Source organism: Manis pentadactyla, chromosome 4, assembly GCF_030020395.1.
Source record: "Manis pentadactyla isolate mManPen7 chromosome 4, mManPen7.hap1, whole genome shotgun sequence".
Classification (NCBI taxonomy): Eukaryota; Metazoa; Chordata; class Mammalia; order Pholidota; family Manidae; genus Manis; species Manis pentadactyla.
In genome coordinates, this window is record NC_080022.1 from 50229853 (window position 1) to 50242197 (window position 12345).

At 38.2% G+C, this 12345-nt stretch overlaps 1 protein-coding gene across 10 annotated transcripts in view; it reads left to right on the plus strand.

Moving 5' to 3' along the window:
• Positions 1–12345, plus strand: part of NFIA (nuclear factor I A) — a 351544-nt gene that overhangs the window by 45709 nt on the left and 293490 nt on the right. The gene's annotated exons all lie outside the window — the stretch shown is intronic.

Consider the following 12345-nt stretch of genomic DNA (forward strand, 5'->3'; position numbering starts at 1 on the left):
AAACATTTAAGAGCTTATGGAAAATTCTTTGAAATAAAGTGGAATGAGCTAGCAAGCATATAATACCTAAGAGGAAAAATAAGAGCATTCATTCTGTTTTCAGGTGGCTGCTTGAGGAAGGGAGATGAATGAAAGTAAATCATTTTCAACTTCGTACACCTTATGTAGAAGAGCTATCACCTAAGAATAGTCTTGCTAACCAAACCCTAGACTTTAAAGGATGTTAGAGGCCATCATGTCTAACCGCCTTCCTCTCTAGGAACCTCCTGTGTGATACCCCCAACAGCCTCTGCTTAAACACTTCCAGAGAAAAGTGAGGGGGTGTGTGTGGGGATGAAAGTTGGCAAGAACTCACATTGAATGCCGAATATCTGCAAGATACTGGAGTCGGCACTTTCTCACCATCTCATCTGACTTGTGTGTCTGCTTTATAACCTCCAGTTTACAGATGAGGAAACTAAGTTATATAAGCATAAGGAATCTTGCCTCAGCTCATGTGTGTAGCTTAAGGCAAAACTGAAATTAGAACCTACTTTCATCATCTGGCCCTACACTAAACTGCCTCCCAGGTTGAAGCAGAGTTCCCTTCCTCATAAGGCAGCCTCTTCTGTCTTAATAGAATACATTGTTTGAAAATGCTTGCTTTATTTAGATGAAACCTGCCTCTCATTAACATCTCTCCTTGGTCTCAATTCTACCTCCGCAACATCACAGAGTTGATGGAACTCTCTTTCCTCATGCAGGTATGTTAACAACCACTGCTGCCCATATGGTCTCTGCCATCTTGTACTTCGTTGGTTTTTTAAAAAATGAAAACACACACATACACACGTCCTCTTGTTGACTGCAATTCACCTTTCAACATATGGAGCTCTTCTTGGACCCTGGAGGTCTAGACTCAAAAGAATGTGAGTGTTAGAAGTTACCTTAGTTTCCTCCTGCCCTACCTGATTCATCAACCAGTTGTTAATATGCGATCATTCAAGCCATTATGAAAATGGTGAACAGGGCACACAGGGCCGGTTAGCTTGTGGTCTGTGTATTCGTTCCTGAAATATCATGCAGAATTTAGACTACTTGTGACTTTTTCTGGGTAGAGGGCTGGTAACAATTGTCAAAATTTTAAAGGAATCCATTCCCTTAAAAAGTTAAGAACTACTCGAAGTAGAGAACTCCCTTCAGTTTGAATTAACTAGCTTCTTGGAGGAGGGCTTCCCAAGTGACTATAAATTCACATAAACATCATCTAGGTCATGTTATTTTGCCCAGAAGACATGTAAGATGCCTGTGTAAAATTAAACTTTGCAGGGTTTGCTCCAATCTTTTGATAACCTGTATATTGCAAACAATAATTATGTCCATTAAAGTGGAAAAGAGACTGCAATATTCTTAAGTAGCAAGTGGGCTGTTAGAAAAAAAAAGTCCTTTAAAAGGGAGGAAAATACATAAATATTAAAGTTTGCATTTATTTTTCATTTTTCTTTGTTTTAAATTATAAGCCCAAGTATTATTCACCAAAACCTTACCTTTACTCTGCAGGAAACTTTGAAAATGAGGGATATTGATGAATATCCTGCATACAGCCAGCACTTACCTATTGCAGAATAAGTGCTGGCCTCCTAAGAAGGGTGAGAGCTCCTCAAGGGCAGGGGGTGCGGGGTGCCTTTGCAAGTCCACGACTCCGTGCAATAAGCCCAGCGTGTGGCAAATACCATCTCTTAAGGTTTATGAATTGAATGGCATAATTTAGATGACACTGCCTGTTATTTAATATTTCCGGACAGGGCTGTTTATTTTAGCCAGCTTTATTCCATGTGTATTTTGGGTGAATGGTATAAAAGTGCAATTGTGCTGAGCACCTAATTAATTTAGTTAATAATGAAGAGGAAGAATAATGGACCATAATGAAATGTGACCTGCAAGGAAGTGAGGAGCCCAGTTGAAAATGATGAGCTTTATTATGTGTGAAATAAAAAATATGTAGCCTCAGTAAAAGTGTTGATTAACATAACCCTCTCATATGTTGTTGTTTAAGATGGGCATTGGCCTGCATGAAAGAGAAATTGATGATTTTTATGTACTAAAAAGAGAATTTTAGACATGAGCTGATATAATCCCCTACCCTTTCCAGATAAGGAAACTCAGGTCTTGATGGTGAAGTGACTTTCCCAAGGTCATGCACTCAGGACAGCAGTACTCTTTCCAACAAATGTCCCTCATGCTTCTTTTCTTTTCTTTTTTAAATCTTCTAAAGGTTAAAGTATAAGATTAAATAAAGGTCATTTCTAGACCATATGAAGTAGCCCAGTTGCCCCAGGATTAGTTTATTATATGTATATCTGCTATTATCTTACAGAGTAAGAGCATAAATCCAAAGAACTTGGTTTTAAAGGACATTTTTTATTAAAGGGAAGTATACCCACAGAAAGACCAGTCATATTTTCTCATCTGAAGTTGTGAGTTCTTGGCTGTAATTCACAATAGAGACATTTTCCAATGGGAGTTTAGAGATAATGAGTATGTTAAGGACCCCTAATAAAGCTGGGATGCTGAGAGCGCATAGCCATGCCTCCCTACAAGCTGTCTCTTGGGGGTTCCATTATAGTGAGAAGCCTGGCTTGACAGACTAGGGAATTGACCCAGTGTAATGGTTCTTATATTGTTATGATAAACGTTCTGTGACTCTCTTCTCCCAAAAGCCAAAGTCAGTGTCCTTGATTGCTTCAAAACCTGAGAATGGTGTCTCACTAGCCTAGAATCTAAGCTTTTCTTCTGCACCCAGAATGACTTATTCAGTAATTACTTCTACTTTGTATTAAAACAGGTCTGGTTGTTGAAGTAGGAAGAAGAGGAAAGTCCAACCCATTTTCAGTTTGCTTGGGCTACATTGATGTTATCTTTCAGACTGCTAGTAAAATCAGTAAGATTCATGGTTTTTACAGCATCAAAGATGCCAAATGTGTGAAGAAGACAGCTGTTATCTTACTCTTATAGAGTAATGGACAAAAGACGTACCCATTGCCCTGTAACTTTCAGAACTTCTGTAACCTTTTTAAACAGAGAAGTTGCTTCTTGTACCCAAGGGAAGAGGAAGTTAATGAATAGAAAAGACAGAATTTACTTAGGAAAACAGTGGAATTAAGCTCTGGACAAAGCATGCATCAGTGATGCATAACATTTTTGTTAATTGGGTCTTAACAGGTTTCTGACTCATGTGGTAATCATTGTAGAAGTGGGTCATACCAGACCATGCTAGTGGCGCATCCCGCAGCTGTAAGAACTCTTACCTACTTGTGCATGTACACCTGAGTTTCTGGAGGCGTCTGTCTCTATAGCTTAATTTAGGTTCCACATACACTTCAGTGGTTAAACCTGAGCTAGACTCAAAGAGTTTGTTTCCATTAAGAAAATGAATCTTTTATGTGGACCGAGGTCAGGTTAGTTAATTTGTTTGCTTTTATTGGAATAACTTTTCCCATTCCAATTCATCACTTAATTTTAAGTGGTTCTACTAAAATACCCATTAAAGTCCCTTACATTTCTTACAGACGAGGGCTGTGACAGATCCATGTGGCTTTTTTTTTCAAGGCACAAAGGTAGCTTTTACGGTCATCAACCTATTCTTCCTCGTTCGTAATTTCCCAACAATGAGGGAACATTTTAGATAATAGCAGGGTAAGCTCTAATCACAAAGAGACCAGTTGAAGTTTTCATAAGAAACAAGGCTGGTTAAAATATAAAAATGCACCTGTGATAAACATTCTTTTTAAAAAATAATATGACTTTTTTCCCTAAATTCTCCTTTTTCAGTCCATTTTAGCCTCTTCCCCATTGATGGATTTTCCAGCAACTCAAAGTTGACTCTTGCTAGTAAAGTAACTAAATGTGATGTTATCACTCTAATTAGTGGTGACAAAAGATCAATTAATGTTATAATTAAAAACAGTGTCTAGATCTGTTGTTTGTGGTGAACAAATGTGACAATTACTTTGTTCATTGACATAGATGTGTTGAATTTCCTCCTTAGATTTTAAGGGGCTGCATTTTAGTGCTGATATGCACATTTAACTGTGGACAGTAGGAACAAGGCAAGCACATTAGGGAAAGAATAGGGCTCCTAATGTCTAAGCTAGAGCCGTATTTTAACATACTTGACACCTTTCCTCGGTGCCTGGTGCTATATCAGCAACTTGTACTCACTGGTTCTGGAGCCTCATGCTTTTAATATTTTATCACTAAATGCTTAAGTGTTTATGTTGCAAAAAGAAAAAGGAAAAAAGATTCTCATTGGACTCTCAGGCCACACGAACAGGACAATATATGATTAACCATGTCATTGATGATTTTGGTTCCATGTTTGGAAATAATTTTTAAGTTGATGGGACAGAATAGTGAGTATGTGATTTTTGCAAATCTGGTTGGATTTTCTTCTGATACAGAGCAAGCTGTTTTTCATACATTGAAGCCTGGGAAAGCTATGTTACTGTAAAAAGAGTAACCGTATCTCTTTTCCGAGTTGTTGCCAAGCAGATGTAGACTTTTGGAATGTGCCCAGAAAACTTCTACATCTGATACTTCGGTGACTTGCTCCTACTTCAGGCTTTAGTGGCACCTATTTAAACTGCAGAGGAACATGATTTTGTGTTGGTAGGTCACAATTTTATACAGTTCTCTAGAGGTAATTAAATATATGTAAGCCAGTTGATAAAAATGAAGTAAACCCAGTTTGCTTTTCAAGAACAGCAGTGAAGATATGACTAGCTTTGGTAATGTCATTTTGCACAAAAACGAATCAAGAAAAGCTGTCTACAGTTCTCTCAGAGATTAGCACTGAATGTCAAGCAACACAATCTACCACTACTCCTAAAATAATCTATTCTTTTAACTCGTCCCCGTAAAGGGATCATACTCAGTAACTCTACCTGAAGCACTTGACTTGATTTTAAATTCTTAAGACTGCTGGCTCCCACCATCATGTTTTAGCATTCTTCTCAGGGTATTCATGTTGTAAAGGCTGTTAGAAATGAGGAAATATCAACAGTGTCAGGGTCACAAATTTATCAGGAAATGAGAATTTCTCTGTAACATCAGCTCAAAACAACAAAGGTTCATGTCATAATCTCAGGTAACTTGGTAGCAATTGGAATCCTGTAAACCTCAAAGGGAGTGTACTTTTGAAATGGCGAAAGAAGGAAGCTAGCCGAATTCATTGACTAACTCTTGCTGGTTAGAAAGAGAAACAAGGAGAGAAAGGTGGAACAAAGAACCTGAACTCTCTTTTTTTGGAGGACCTAGGAAGATGTGCAGTAATATGCTGGATATATATATGTTAACAACTTACAACAAATCAGAGATCATACTAATGGATTAAAGTTTAGAACATGGCTGAGAGTATAGATGTCAGATTTTCTTACACAATAGTGGGTCTTTTGTTTCAGAGTTCACTCTTGGCAAGAAACTCCCTACCACTGTGTTAATTTCCTGTCGATCTTTCATTCAGCAACAGAACTAGAGATGGGGAGCAGACACCCCTCCTCCGGCTTTTTAAGACTGTGCTTTGTGTAGATTAAAAAGAAGAAGGAAAAAGCACAAACTTTTTCCAAACAAGATGTCCACGTGCATTCTTTAAGATCCTGTGTGTGTGCGTGCTTAAAGTGAGCCTTAAAAAAAGCCCTCGCCATAATTTTGAGCCTCTCCTTTTTCTGAAGACTTTTATAGCCATTTTTTTTCCTTCTCAGCATGTGAGCAACTCCACTAGATGTTACTTTGCTATTTACTTAGATTGTTTTAAAAGGCTAGCTGGGTGGAAGAATGAAGAAGGAAGGGAGAGGCAGGATTGGCTGGTGTTTATCTGTTCTGTGTTGACCTAATGAGTGCAGTTCTTAAAAAATAATAAATATTTATATATGATCTTAATTTTTAATGAGTCTCATAAATTGGCTGGTATAGAAAAGTGAATGAAAAGCCATATATATTAAACTATATGTATTTTAAATACATGCATATGCACACTAGAATGTTTTAGGAGGGAAAGGATCTTATTGGACTTGTTCACTGTTGTTTTCCTAGCATCTAGAAGAATGCCTGACACGTAACTGTTACTTAATAAATATTTGTTGAGTTGAAAAGAATGAATGTGAATAGGCAGTGTCGTATAGTGATATAGCATTAGCTTAGAATTCAGGAGACCTGGAGTCTACTTCCAGAGCTGCCATTAACAAAGTATGTAAAGTTGCCCAAGTCACTTTCTTTGCTCTGCCGTCTTTTAAAAATTGGAAACAGAAGTTTCTGTTTTTCTCGCCTTCATATTTGTTTGTTTGTTTTTTAAAATAGTGATTAAATGATACCTAGCAAAAGTGCTTTGAAAACTACAAGGTGCTTTAAAGTATGTGTGAGTGTGTGTGTGTTGTGTGTGTACAACAGAAAATCCTTTATCTCTTTGCTTCTCAATTTCTTTTCTTAGGAAAATCAGATTATTTAAATCCCATTATGCACAGCTCCTCTCTGTTCCTCCTAAGCCTCTGTATTCCATTACCTCCAGTAAATCAGAAAAAGGTGGTGAGTCAGGCTATTGTGGAAGGCAAGGTCTGCTGTTCTCTCACGTCCATTTTATCTGTGGAGCTCTAAAATCTTGAGTGCATATGTCTCATGAAATTTTTTACCCGTTTCAGCTGTGCAAGATACAATATATGACTTAGAATCTTTTAGATGTGACCATGTCAAGATTCTTTGATGACCAAGTTAAAGTATTTATTAGTTTGTTAATACTGTAGATTGTTAATCATGAACTTAACACAATCTGTCTAAAATTAAGTGTCACAGAATTAGTTGTAAATATTTTTTAAAAGTGTATGTGTGTGTATTTTAATAATAATATGTCCTGAAGCTGCACATTTGTAAGAGAAAAGGACAGAAAGTAAAAAGTAACTAGGTTGGTAGTAACAAAGAGAAAAGAGGTCATTCATCATCATCGGGACAATTATTTTTCTTTTTCAAAACTCCTTAAAACTTTACTGTCATTCACCCTCCACGATTATTTTTTGGATTCAGATTCTGAAATATAAGAATCAAGTCAAGTAACCACTTAAGGTAGCCCTTGGTAACAACATATTGCTTTAAATTAGGAAGAAAGTGGTATGAAGCCTGCAGTAGACTTTAAGAGTGTGTGTCGTAGAACTTTAAGTTTGGAAGCAGACTTTAATAGCATCATAGAACTTTTAGGTCTTAAGAGATCCTTTAGCCCAACTACTCTGATTTGGTCTTGGGAGAATGGAGGCCCTGATAGCCCAGGCCAAGAGCTCTTGAGAAAGTATGTGACCATTTACATTAGAGTCAGGATGTTAGCCTAGGTCTTCAGATTTCCAGGTACCTACTATTCCTTCCTGTTACCCAACTGCTTAACTTCCTTAAACCTAAAATAATATTATAAACCCTACTTAGAATGGCTTTCCAAAACATTGTTAGGGTTATTTACATGTCTTAGCCATTACATTTGCTAGTAACAGTCACTCTTGCTTATTTGAGCTAGAAGCCTAAATTTCAGATTATGAAGACAGTGATGTCTACGTGTTGTCACTGGCTGGATGTATCCATAGAGTACATGCTTTAAATCTGAAAAAATAAAAGTAATTCTCCCCTGCCTGCTTTTAAATGGTAGAGGCTATTGACAACCCTCCGCTGTCACTTGCATCCATGTGTCTTAAAATGTACACTGCTTATTGAAAGAGTTGTTCAACTTCGACTCAGGAGATACATTACACCATGTAATATGCCTGCATTTGTCCATGCATTCTTTTTGGAAACCCAATCTTATTTACGTCTGCTTCTAACAGATAGGCGAGGTTAAGTTATGTTAAACATGCTGTACTGAGGCTTGATTCACAGAGCTGTGGCCTGGCTTTCTTCCTTGATTAGCTTTAATCAAACTCTCCACATTCCATGACCTTAATAAAGCTATTTTTCCCAACAACTGAAGACCGTCTTAACAAGCACAGTTCATCTTTGCTGAAAGTAAAGCTGAGTTAAGATGGGGTTTAGGTCCTCATTAAAGTCTACAGAATGGAGTAGAAGAGGAAATGATGAAATGGTGCTCCCCAGTACATCTCTTTTTTAGATTTAATGAGTCAAATTATATGAAAACCAGTAGATGCCCGGGGAAGGCAATCAACATTAGGGCTAATAAAAAGCTTGAGTAGTATAAAAGGGCTGGGGAGTGGGGGGAGATGTCATAGAACTTTTCTAACACTTAAGAAAGGTAAATTAACACCAATTGCTAAACATAGAAATTAGGTGAATTTCAATATCGATTTAGAAATTAATTCTATGATGCGGTTCTAAGTACAAAATACATTTTATACCTAAATCTTTTAAAATTTGGCATGTACACACAGGCACAAAATATTTTTTGAGTACTTTGTATTTAAAGTATTCACATACACTTTATACATGAAGCATTTTATATACCAGGAGGCACAATTATGGTCTGACTTTGGAGTTTTGACAGGCCTGGGTTCAAATTCTAGCAAGTTCGTTGTTAGCTCTTCATGTGTATGTGTTTGTGTGTATGTGTGTGTGTGTGTGCAAGTTACTTCCTCTGTGAAATCCAATTTCGTCATATATAAAATGAGCAAAAAAATTATTTTCCTAAAGAGGCTTGTAAGAATTAAATTAGATTGTATGTATAGAATGCTTGACGTAATACTTGGCACATAATACATGCTCAGAAATAGGTGCCCCATATTTAAAAGAAACTTCCACTTAGTTCAAGGTGGTTTCAAGTGGACTCTCCTATGAATGTTTGAGAATTGGATTATGAATACAAATATTCTACACATGGATCAAGATCATATTAAGGGAAACTGCTAGAGGGGAGAAGCTTACAGTTTTTGGAAAGAATAGTTAAGTCAGACATCATAAATGAATTGTTTGAAGCCCAGAGGAGCCAAATGGAGAAACATTTCAGAAGGTTGAAACATTTATTAAGTGCTACATGCTCAGCATCTTGTATACCTTGTTACCTCAGTTATTGTTGAAGACAACTGTGCAAGGTAGGTATTATTGACAGACAAGGAAAAAGAGATTGAGAAAGTCTAAGTGACTTGTGCATAACCATGGAAGAGTCAGAATTGGAACTCAGGGTTGGCTTGGCTCCAGAGTACTCTCTCCTGGGGCTGTTGAGTGGCAGGCTAGTGCAGATGTGTGTATCACTTTTAAAATTAGACTTGCCATTTAAGTTACTGGGATACACAGTTCTCTCTCCCTTTTCATTCTTGCAGGAATGCCAAATAAACCTATTCTGTGCTGTGTTTAACCCTCAGTTACATTGCTTTTGGATTGTGGTTCTCAGCCTTGGCTGCATGTTTAGCATCACCTGGGATGGGATGGGATGGGATGGGGTGGGGTGGGGCACTGGCATTTCCTAAAGCTCCCCTGATGATTCCAGCTGTGCCACTGGGCAAAGAGCCTGTGTTCAGTGACACGTGCCTCAGGCATAGGTATTTTCATTGCCCACAGCTTTAAGCCTAAGTGTCCGCAGTGACTTGTCAGAGTTGATAATGATCCTCCGGCTTGTTTAGAGGAAGAAAGACGGCATTTTTCAGAAAAACAAATCTTCTGCGGTTGTGGTAGATGTGGCTTACATAGTAATTAGCATGTAAAAAAACGAAATGTGCTCTGTTCTTGCTGTTAGCCCATTTTCTTTTTTCCAGCTCAAGGAGGCCAAATTCAGTGGAGTGAAGGTTATGGCAAAAAAGTGAAAAGTGGTTGTGGCAATTTCTCCCCTCAGAGAACTAAAGAGCAAAAGCATTCTCTGTTTATTTTTAGTAAAACAAAAATTATTTTCAAAGTACGCTGGCCTTACCCCTGCTCCCTTAGAGGTGGAAAGAATCTTTGTGGTCAGACCGATTTGTGGTGGAGCCTGGGCTCTCACTTTCTAATAAAGAATTAGTCATTTTAAACCCTCAGAGTCTTGGTTTCCTAATCTGTAAAACAGAAATAATTCTTATCTCATTTAGTTATCTGAGGGTAAAATAAAGAAAAACCATTTGCAAAGGACAGTCCAGAACCTGATCTTTGTAGCTCCTCTTGTTAGATCACTGAGACATAAGTACCTTGGCATTTCTTGGGAGAGCTCTGTGAGGCTTCTTGGTTCTGCAGAGCAAGGAGGCTGACCTTTGACTCTTAGTCTGGGAGGCTGCTATTCAAAGAGACCTTTTTCTTTCCTTTAGAGATTCCCAGGTATCTCTTTTACAGACCAGGAAATAAAGAAGTTAGGGTAGCTTCCCCCAAAGCTAGTCTGGGGAGTTAGTAGCTGATAGGAATCAGTACTCCCTAACTTGAAATTTCATAATATCCTCTCTTGTCTCAACTCTGAGTCATTGGTACCTTCCTTGGTGACATTGTGAATGAATTTACACTCACTGGGAAGCGAGCTTGTCTTTCCTCCTGCCTTCAGGCACAGCTATATATCTAAATTACCCCCAAACAAATGTATTCCCATTCTTCTAATTTCTAACATTGATAAGCATCAGGTGAAGCAGGTTTCTATGCCTACCATCTTCCAAAGAGGTATATAATTGCTTTCATACCTTTGACTTAAAGATTTTTACAAAGAAAATTTTGTTATGTGCTAGTGGGTTGAATCTGCAGGATGTTTTGACGACTCAGGAAAAGATGAACTCTCCTTGCGCCGCCATGACCTGGTGGAAATCCAGACATTAGGTTCCGCCAAACTTGAATGATACCCCAATAAATGATGATAGGGATATCCACAGAGGCAGAAGCCTTGGGAGTACTCACTCCATAAGCTCCGAATCCTTATATGACCCTGAGACAGCCAGGCAGTGGGGCTGCAAGGCTGAGATAAGTGCTGAAAATTGGCCAGGGTACTTTTTTTTTGTTTTAAGTGTAGCTCCCTCCTTTACACTTTTCTGTACCTCTGCCATGAAGGCTACACAGCCTGTTACATACTGATAGCTAAGTGCATGCAATCAGCATTCCCTACCACTGCCTCCAGAAAAGAACCTAAATTGTTTACTGGCTTCCAGAATGTTGGTAAATATCTAGCTGGGTTTTTTGTTTTGTTTTGTTTTCTTCTGTTTTTTGATGGGGGAAAGTGGGAAGACAGGAAGGCCAGGGAATGTAAAGTATCTAAATTTACTTTATAAAATACAAATTTTGTACTCAAGAATAAGAAATAAATAATTTATAGTAGACCTGCATTGTTACAATGCTAAAGTTAAGTTGTTCTCTATGTACAGGTCCCCATGCCCACACCAGCGGCTTTACATCTTTTCTGTAGGGAAAAATGCTTTTTATAAAATAGCCTGGAATATGGAGAATCCAGTGATAAAAGGGATAAGCACACTTTCAGACTGTTTTATTCTTTTGGAATGTCACATGGAGAAGCAAGCTCTTTCCAAAAGACTATATTTCTGGGCATACTGGCAAAGTTGGGGAGAATTGGCAAGAATGAAATGAAAATGGGGTGAAAATTCCCGTTTTCTGTTAAACATCGGCTAGGAATGGGGCATCCTGCATTTAGAACTGGAAACTTCATTCTACAAAGGCAGAGTGGAGGAAACCTAATTTGACAGCAGTTCATGTGAAAATAACCAAGAGTGTAAGTTGACCACAAGATTAATAGGGGCCAGCAGTGTGACATTTGCTGTTTGAAGAGCTAATGCTGTGTTGGGCTGTGGTCTGACCACAACTGGATTTTTTTGCCCAGTTTTGGGTACAAAATGCTAAGATGAACGCCAACAAAATGGAGACCCAGATGCTCATGGATCAGAAAATCCTATCATAGGAGAGGCAGTTGAGAAAAGCATGGCTATGAAGTCTAGAGAAGATATTCGTTAGAATGACCTTAAGAACAGCTTAAATATTTAAGTGTCTGGTGGGGTATTCTCTTTAGCCCTAGAACACTAAAGTGGGAGTTAGGTCTTTCTCTGGAGCCTCAAACCCACACTTGACATGAAAAACCAGAGACAAGAACCCAGTTAACATCTTGCACTACCTGACCCATTTTTCCAACAGATCTGCTCATCTTCCCATGTTTCAAAATGAATGGCTGTCACCATTCTCCACCCTGTCATCCAAAGCAGAAATCAGGCACCATTTTTCCGTCATCCCTTTCCCACAGGGGCAAACCCATTGCACTCAAAGTCAGTACCTATGGTACTGGGCTTCAGCTTATCTTCAATAATTCTTCTGCTAATAGCTTTAGTGAGTAGGCAATCCTGTTAAACTTGATAATTTCTAAGGAGTTTTGAGCTCTTTAGTACTAAGTGATGCCAAAGGAAAAGAATACTAGCATTACTCACAGCACAGGGAAAAATTTTATAT